Raw genomic sequence first — 6,678 nt, 5'->3', positions numbered from 1 at the left:
CAGTACAACCCATAAAATAGGAGAAAAATTGTACAAATCATGTATCTGATAAAAGACTTGTATTTGAAATATATATAAAAGACTATTACAGCTCAATAATAGAAAGATAAACAATTTTTAAATGACTGAAGAATCTGAAGTCACTTCTCCAAAGAAGAGATACAGATGGCCAATAGGTGCATGAAAAAATGCTTGACCTCAGATAAATACAAATCAAAACCACATGAGATACCACTTGACAGATGATAGGATGGCTATAATCTAAGAAGGTAGATAATAACAAGCATCAACAAGGATGTGGAGAAATTGAAACCCATATACACTGCTTGTGGTAGAAATCATGTGACTGTTTTGGAAAACAATTGAACAGTTCTTCAAAAAAATTTAAAAATAGAGTTGCCATATAACCCAGCAATTCTGCTCCCAGGCACACACCCAAGAGAATGAAAAATATATGTCCACACAAAAACTTGTACCTGAATGTTTACCACACCATTATTCCTAATAGCCAAAAAGTAGAAACAACCCAGACGTCCATCAACTCATGAATGGATAAAATGCGGTATATTCATACAATGGATTATTTGGCCAAAAAAGAAATGAACTGACTCATGCTACAACATGGATGAACCTTTAAAACATTATGGTAAGTAGGCTGAGCACAGTGGCTCTCACACCTGTAATCCCAGCACTTTGTAAAGCCAAGGCAGGTGGATCACTTAAGGTCAGGAGTTTGAGACCAGCCTGGCCAACATGGTGAAATCTCGTCGCTACTAAAAATATAAAAATTAGCCGGGCGTGGTGATGCACACCTGTAATCCCAACTATTCAGGAGGCTGAGGCAGGAGAATCACTTGAACCAGGAAGGTGGAGGCTGCAGTGAGCCAACATCGCACCACTGCACTTTAGCCTGGGTGTCAAAGTGAGACTCCATCTCAAAAGAAATCTAATTTTCTTAGTAAATATCCATTTATTGTAAGCACATTCATTGTAAGTGACTTTTTGTGCCCTCAAATCTAGTCTTCTGGTTATTTAGTGATGCACAATAAAGCACTCTAAAACTTAGTACCTCCAAACAATGGCACAGAAGACCTGCTTTCAAGCAAAATGGAGTAACAGGGGCCAGACTTGCCTTCCTACCTGAAACCACCAAGATGGACAAAATACATGAAACCCTTTGGAAAATGCTAGATATCAAACAACAAAAGAGTTATCTCTGAGGGACAGGAAACAAGGTGAGCTGTACTGTTGCCCAGGAAGTCAGGTAGCGCCAGTGGACTCCTAAGTTGGCAGCCAGGGCGATGAATCCAGGAGGCCGAGACAGCTTGAGTTTGTAGCACATAATACTAGAGAAGAGAGCTACATTGAGAAAACTCTGGAAATCTACAGAGGGTCTCTTTTAATATTCAGCACAGAGCACTAACAGGTATATGGATGTAAACACATTCCACATGACCTGGGAAAGAACAACCCCCAAAATTACTAACAGCTCCCAGTACTCATACAGTGATGGGAATAGTGCCTGTTGCCACCAGCCAAGCGGAAAAACTCATCATGCAAGGGACATTAAAAGTATTCAGGAAAATCCTTCCCCAGCATTGAGGATTATAGACTAATCCCTGCTCCAGATCCATCTAACAAATACAAGCCAAAAAATGACATATTTAGTGATTAATTAATTAATTGTAATGAACCAGGAAGTTGTTTTTAAAAAGAATTATTAAAGGCAGAAGTTGTTTAGGAAAAAAAAAAAAAGAACTGACAGAAATGTCAGTTTGCAGACAAGGACATTAAAACCATTATAACTGAATTCCATATGATCAAAAAGTTAAGTAGAAACAAAAGTTTTTTAATACATTGAGCTGTCAGAGATGAAAACTACAATATTTGGAGATGAAAAATGCACTGACTGAGAATAATGGAAAATAATACATTACAGAAAAAATATAGTGAATATGAAGACATCATAACTATGCAAAATGAAAAAAAAAAGAATTTAAAAGAAAAAAATGAAGATTAGTATGGTGAGAGACAACCTGCGGTAGCCTACTCTATCAGTAATTTCAGTCCCTTAAGGAGTGGAGAGAGAGAAAGACATTTGCAAAATATTAGATCAATATACAAAAGTCAATTGTATGTTTATCTACTAGCAATAAACAATCAGGAATTGAGATGTTTTTAATAGTGCCATTTATAATAGCATCAAAAATATGAAATACACGGGATAAATCTGACAAAAGATATGAGAAGTCTGTATACTAAAAACTACAAAACACTTTACAGAGAAATTGAAGACCTAAGTAAATCAAAACATGTATAATGTCCAGGCATTGGAAAACTCAATATTGCCAATAGGTCAATTCTCCCCAGATTGATCTACAGATTTAACACACTCGCAATCAAAATGCCAACAGATTTTTTGTAGAAATTGTCACCAGGTTCTAAAATTCATATGGAAATGATAAAGAAATAGAATAGTCAAAAAGAGAAACAGGCCAGGCACAGTGGCTCACACCTGTGAGATTACTGTGTAATCCCAACACTTGGGGAGGCCGAGGCGGGCAGATCATGAGATCGAGACCATCCTGGCCAACATGGTGAAACCCCATCTCTACTAAAAATACAAAAAAATTAGCTGGGTGTGGTGGTGCACACCTGTAATCCCAGCTACTCAGGAGGCTGAGGCAGGAGAATCCCTTGAACCTGGGAAGCGGAGACTGCAGTGAGCCAAGATCGCGCTGCCGCACTCCAGCCTGGCGACAGCAAGACTCAAAAAAAAAAAGGAGGAACAAATAGTTGGAAGACTAATGCTACCTGATTTCAAGACTTAAGTTACATTGGCCGGGCGCGGTGGCTCACACCTGTAATCCCAGCACTTTGGGAGGCCAAGGCAGGTGGATTGCTTGAGATCAGGAGTTCGAAACCAGCCTGGCCAACATGATGAGACCCCATCTCTACTAAAAATACAAAACAGCTGGGCATGGTGGCACACGCTTCTAATCCCAGCTACTTGGGAGGCTGAGCCAGGAGAACTGCTTGAAGCCAGGAGGTGGAGGTTGCAGTGAGCCGAGATCATGCCACTGCACTCTAGCCTAGCCAACACAGCAAGACTTTATTTAAAAAAAAAAAAAAAAAAAAAAAGACTTAAGCTACATTAAGACAGTAAAGATAGACAAATAGATCAATAGGACAAAATAGAGTCAAGAAAGAGACTCAAGCATATATAGACAACTTACAGCTTATTTTCAGCAAAGGTGCAAAGACAATTCAGTGGAGGAAGTATGGTCTATTCAACAAAAGATACTGAAACAAATGGATATCTATATGCAAAAAAGTGGACTTCAATCTGTAACTTATATCATATGCAGTATTTACTCTGAATGAGTCATAGACCTAAATATAAAATCTAAAACTATAAAATTTGTAGAGGAAAACATTTGTGACTGAGTTAGGTAGAGATTTCTTAGCTATAACAAAAAAAGAATGATCCATAAAAGTTAATAATTTGATTTAATCAAAATTTAAAACTTTTGCTCTTTAACACTGTTAAAAGACTAAAAAGAGCCACAGACTGGGACAAAATACTTGGAAATCATATCTGATAAAGGATTTATATTCAGAATCTATCAAGAATCTCACGGGTCTGAGTGCAGTTTACAACCAATTGGTCACAACCAGTTATAAGTTTCTTTGTTCCTTCATCCATTCCCACTGCTTCACTTGGCTAGCCTTAAACACAAAAACAAACAAAATTTTTTTTTTTTTTTTTTTTTTTTTGAGACGGAGTCTCACTCTGTCGCCCAGGCTGGAGTGCAGTGGCGCAATCTCAGCTCACTGCAAGCTCCACCTCCCAAGTTCACACCATTCTCCTGCCTCAACCTCCCAAGTAACTGGGACTATAGGCGCCCACTGCCACGCCCAGCTAATTTTTTGCATTTTTAGTAGAGACGGGGTTTCACTGTGTTAGCCAGGATGGTCTCAATCTCCTGACCTCGTGATCCACCCGCCTCAGCCTCCCAAAGTGCTGGGATTATAGGCATGAGCCACCACGCCCGGCCTAACATTTCACATTTTAATAATTTAAAATCCCAATGAAAAATGCATGGAACAGAAACTTCACCAAAGACAACAAATGAATGTCAAATAAACAAACACATGAAAAAATGCTCAACATCTTAGAACTAGAGAAATGCAAATTGGCCGGACACAGTGGGTCACATCTGTAATCCCAGCACTGTGGGAGGCCTAGGTGGGCGGATCACCTGAGTTCAGGAGTTTGAGACCAGCCTAGCCAACATGGTAAAATCCACTCTCTACTAAAAATACGAAAATTAGCCAGGGGTGCCAGTGGGCACCTGTAATCCCAGCTTCTCAGGAGACTGAGGCAGGAGAAATACTTCAACCCAGGAGGCAGAGGTTGCAGTGAACTGAGATCATGCCACTGCACTCCAGCCTGTGCAACAGAACGAGACTCTGTCAAAAAAAAAAAAAAATAGAGAAATGCAAATTAAAATCGCAATGCAATACCACTACACACCTATTAGAATGACTAAAAGTAAAAAGACTGACCACACTAAGTGTTGGCGAGGATATGGGGGAACGGAACTCTCCTCCACTGTTGGTGGCAATGTAAAATGGTGCAGCCACTTGGGGAAACAGTTTGTCAGTTTCTTAAAACGATAAACCTATGACCCATGGATGGCATTCCTGTGTATCTGTCTAAAAGCAATGAACACATATGTCTATTCAAAGGTTTATACACAAATGTTCACAGTAGTTTTATTGGTAATAGCCAAAAAGCAGAAACAACTCAAATTTCCATACCACTCAACAACAAGAAGGAATGAATTCTTGGTACACAATAATGTACAATACAGGTGAGTCTCAGTTATGCTGAGGGAAAGAGGCCAGGAAAAAAGAGCACATGCTGTTTGATTCCATGTACATACAATTCCAGGATGTGGGCCAGGTGTGGTGGTTCACACCTGTAATCCCAGCACAGGTGCAGTGGTTCCCAGCACTTTCAGAGGCTAAGGTAAGCAGATTACCTGAGGTCAGGAGTTTGAGAAAGCCTGACCAACATGGTGAAACCCCATCTCTACTAAAAATACAAAAACTAGTCAGGCATGGTGGCTCATGCCAGTAATTCCGGCACCTTGGGAGGCTGAGACAGGTAGATTACTTGAGATCAGGAGTTTGAGACCAGTCTGGCTAACATAGCAAAATCCCATCTCTACTGAAAATATAAAAATTAGTGGGGCGCCTGTAATCCCAGCTGCTCAGGAGGCTGAGGCAGGAGAATTGCTTGAACTCGGGAGGCAGAGGCTGCAGCAAGCTGAGATCTTGCCACTGCAACTCCAGCGTGGGTGACAGAGCAAGACTCCGTCTCAAAAAGAAATCAAAATTACTTTGTTAGTGCAAACTAACATATGGTGACAGAAAGCAGAATGGCAGTTGTTGGGGGTGGGAGGGAAGGATAACAAAAGGACATGAAGAAACAACAAAGCAAACAATTTGGAAAAAAAAAAAAAAAGAGAGAGAGACCACCTAGATTTCTACAGGTACTTTTACCTGGATGGAAATAGTACCTTTTATTTGAGATAGGATGAGGTCTGGCTACAGTATTTATACTTTCTCTAAATAGTTTCCCTCGAGGTTTTTTTTAATTATTATTCATTTTTTTTAGACAAGGTCTCTCTCTGTCACCCAGTCTGGAATGCAGTGGCACCATCATGGCTCGCTGCAGCCTCGGCCTCCTGGGCTCAAGTGATCCTCCCACCCCAGCCTCCCAAGTAGCTGGGATTACAGGCACATGCCACCACACCCAGCTAATTTGTGTATTTTTGTAGAGACAAGTTTTCACCACGTTGCCCAGGCTGGTCTCAAACTCCTGGGCTCAAGTGATCCTCCTGCCTTGGCCTCCCAGAGTGCTGGGATTACAGGTGTGAGACACTGTGCCCCACCTATTTTTAAAGATTGCAGAGGATTAAATGATACTAATATACCATAACAAATGGGAAACACGCAGATGTAAACACCAGAGAAAACCTATTTAGACTTCCAGGGCAATAAGCTAGCATCCAACAAACAGCTGCAAAGAAAGTGTTGCAAGAATGACAGCATTTTAAGAACCATGAAAAAGAACAACGAGATGTTTCCGATAAAATGTTATTCACGTTTCCATCAAGAAATTCTAATGTGTCAATAATGGATAAAGGAAGAACATAAAGGTCACATTTCATGTTCGACACTTTTACACCTGAGTTTCACATGGACATTTACAGTTTTACAGCACTAAAGCAAAGCTGCAAGGGAAAAACACAAAAGGTATGTTTGGCTCAGTAAGTAAATTCATCACACTTTGCTCTCATTTCCTTCCACCCATTTATCTTTTCAAGTTGCCAAGAACAGCACTGGGAATAATCACCTCCCACACCAAAAGCTGAGGAGATGATAATTGGTGTCTGATGACAGGAGATGACATTTTTAAATAGTCACTTTAAACTTCCTAACATAGATCCCATCCTTAACCACATATACACTGCTTGAGTATGTATCTGGAAGGTGGCCCAAGAGTAAGCATAAGTTCACAAAAACACTGTACTGGTTTAAAACAATTACAACCCAGGCCAGGCACAGTGGCTCACACCTGTAATCCCAGCACTCTGGGAAGCTGAG

This window comes from Papio anubis, chromosome 18, assembly GCF_008728515.1.
Source record: "Papio anubis isolate 15944 chromosome 18, Panubis1.0, whole genome shotgun sequence".
In the NCBI taxonomy this organism is placed as follows: domain Eukaryota; kingdom Metazoa; phylum Chordata; class Mammalia; order Primates; family Cercopithecidae; genus Papio; species Papio anubis.
This window is presented reverse-complemented; position numbering follows the sequence as displayed.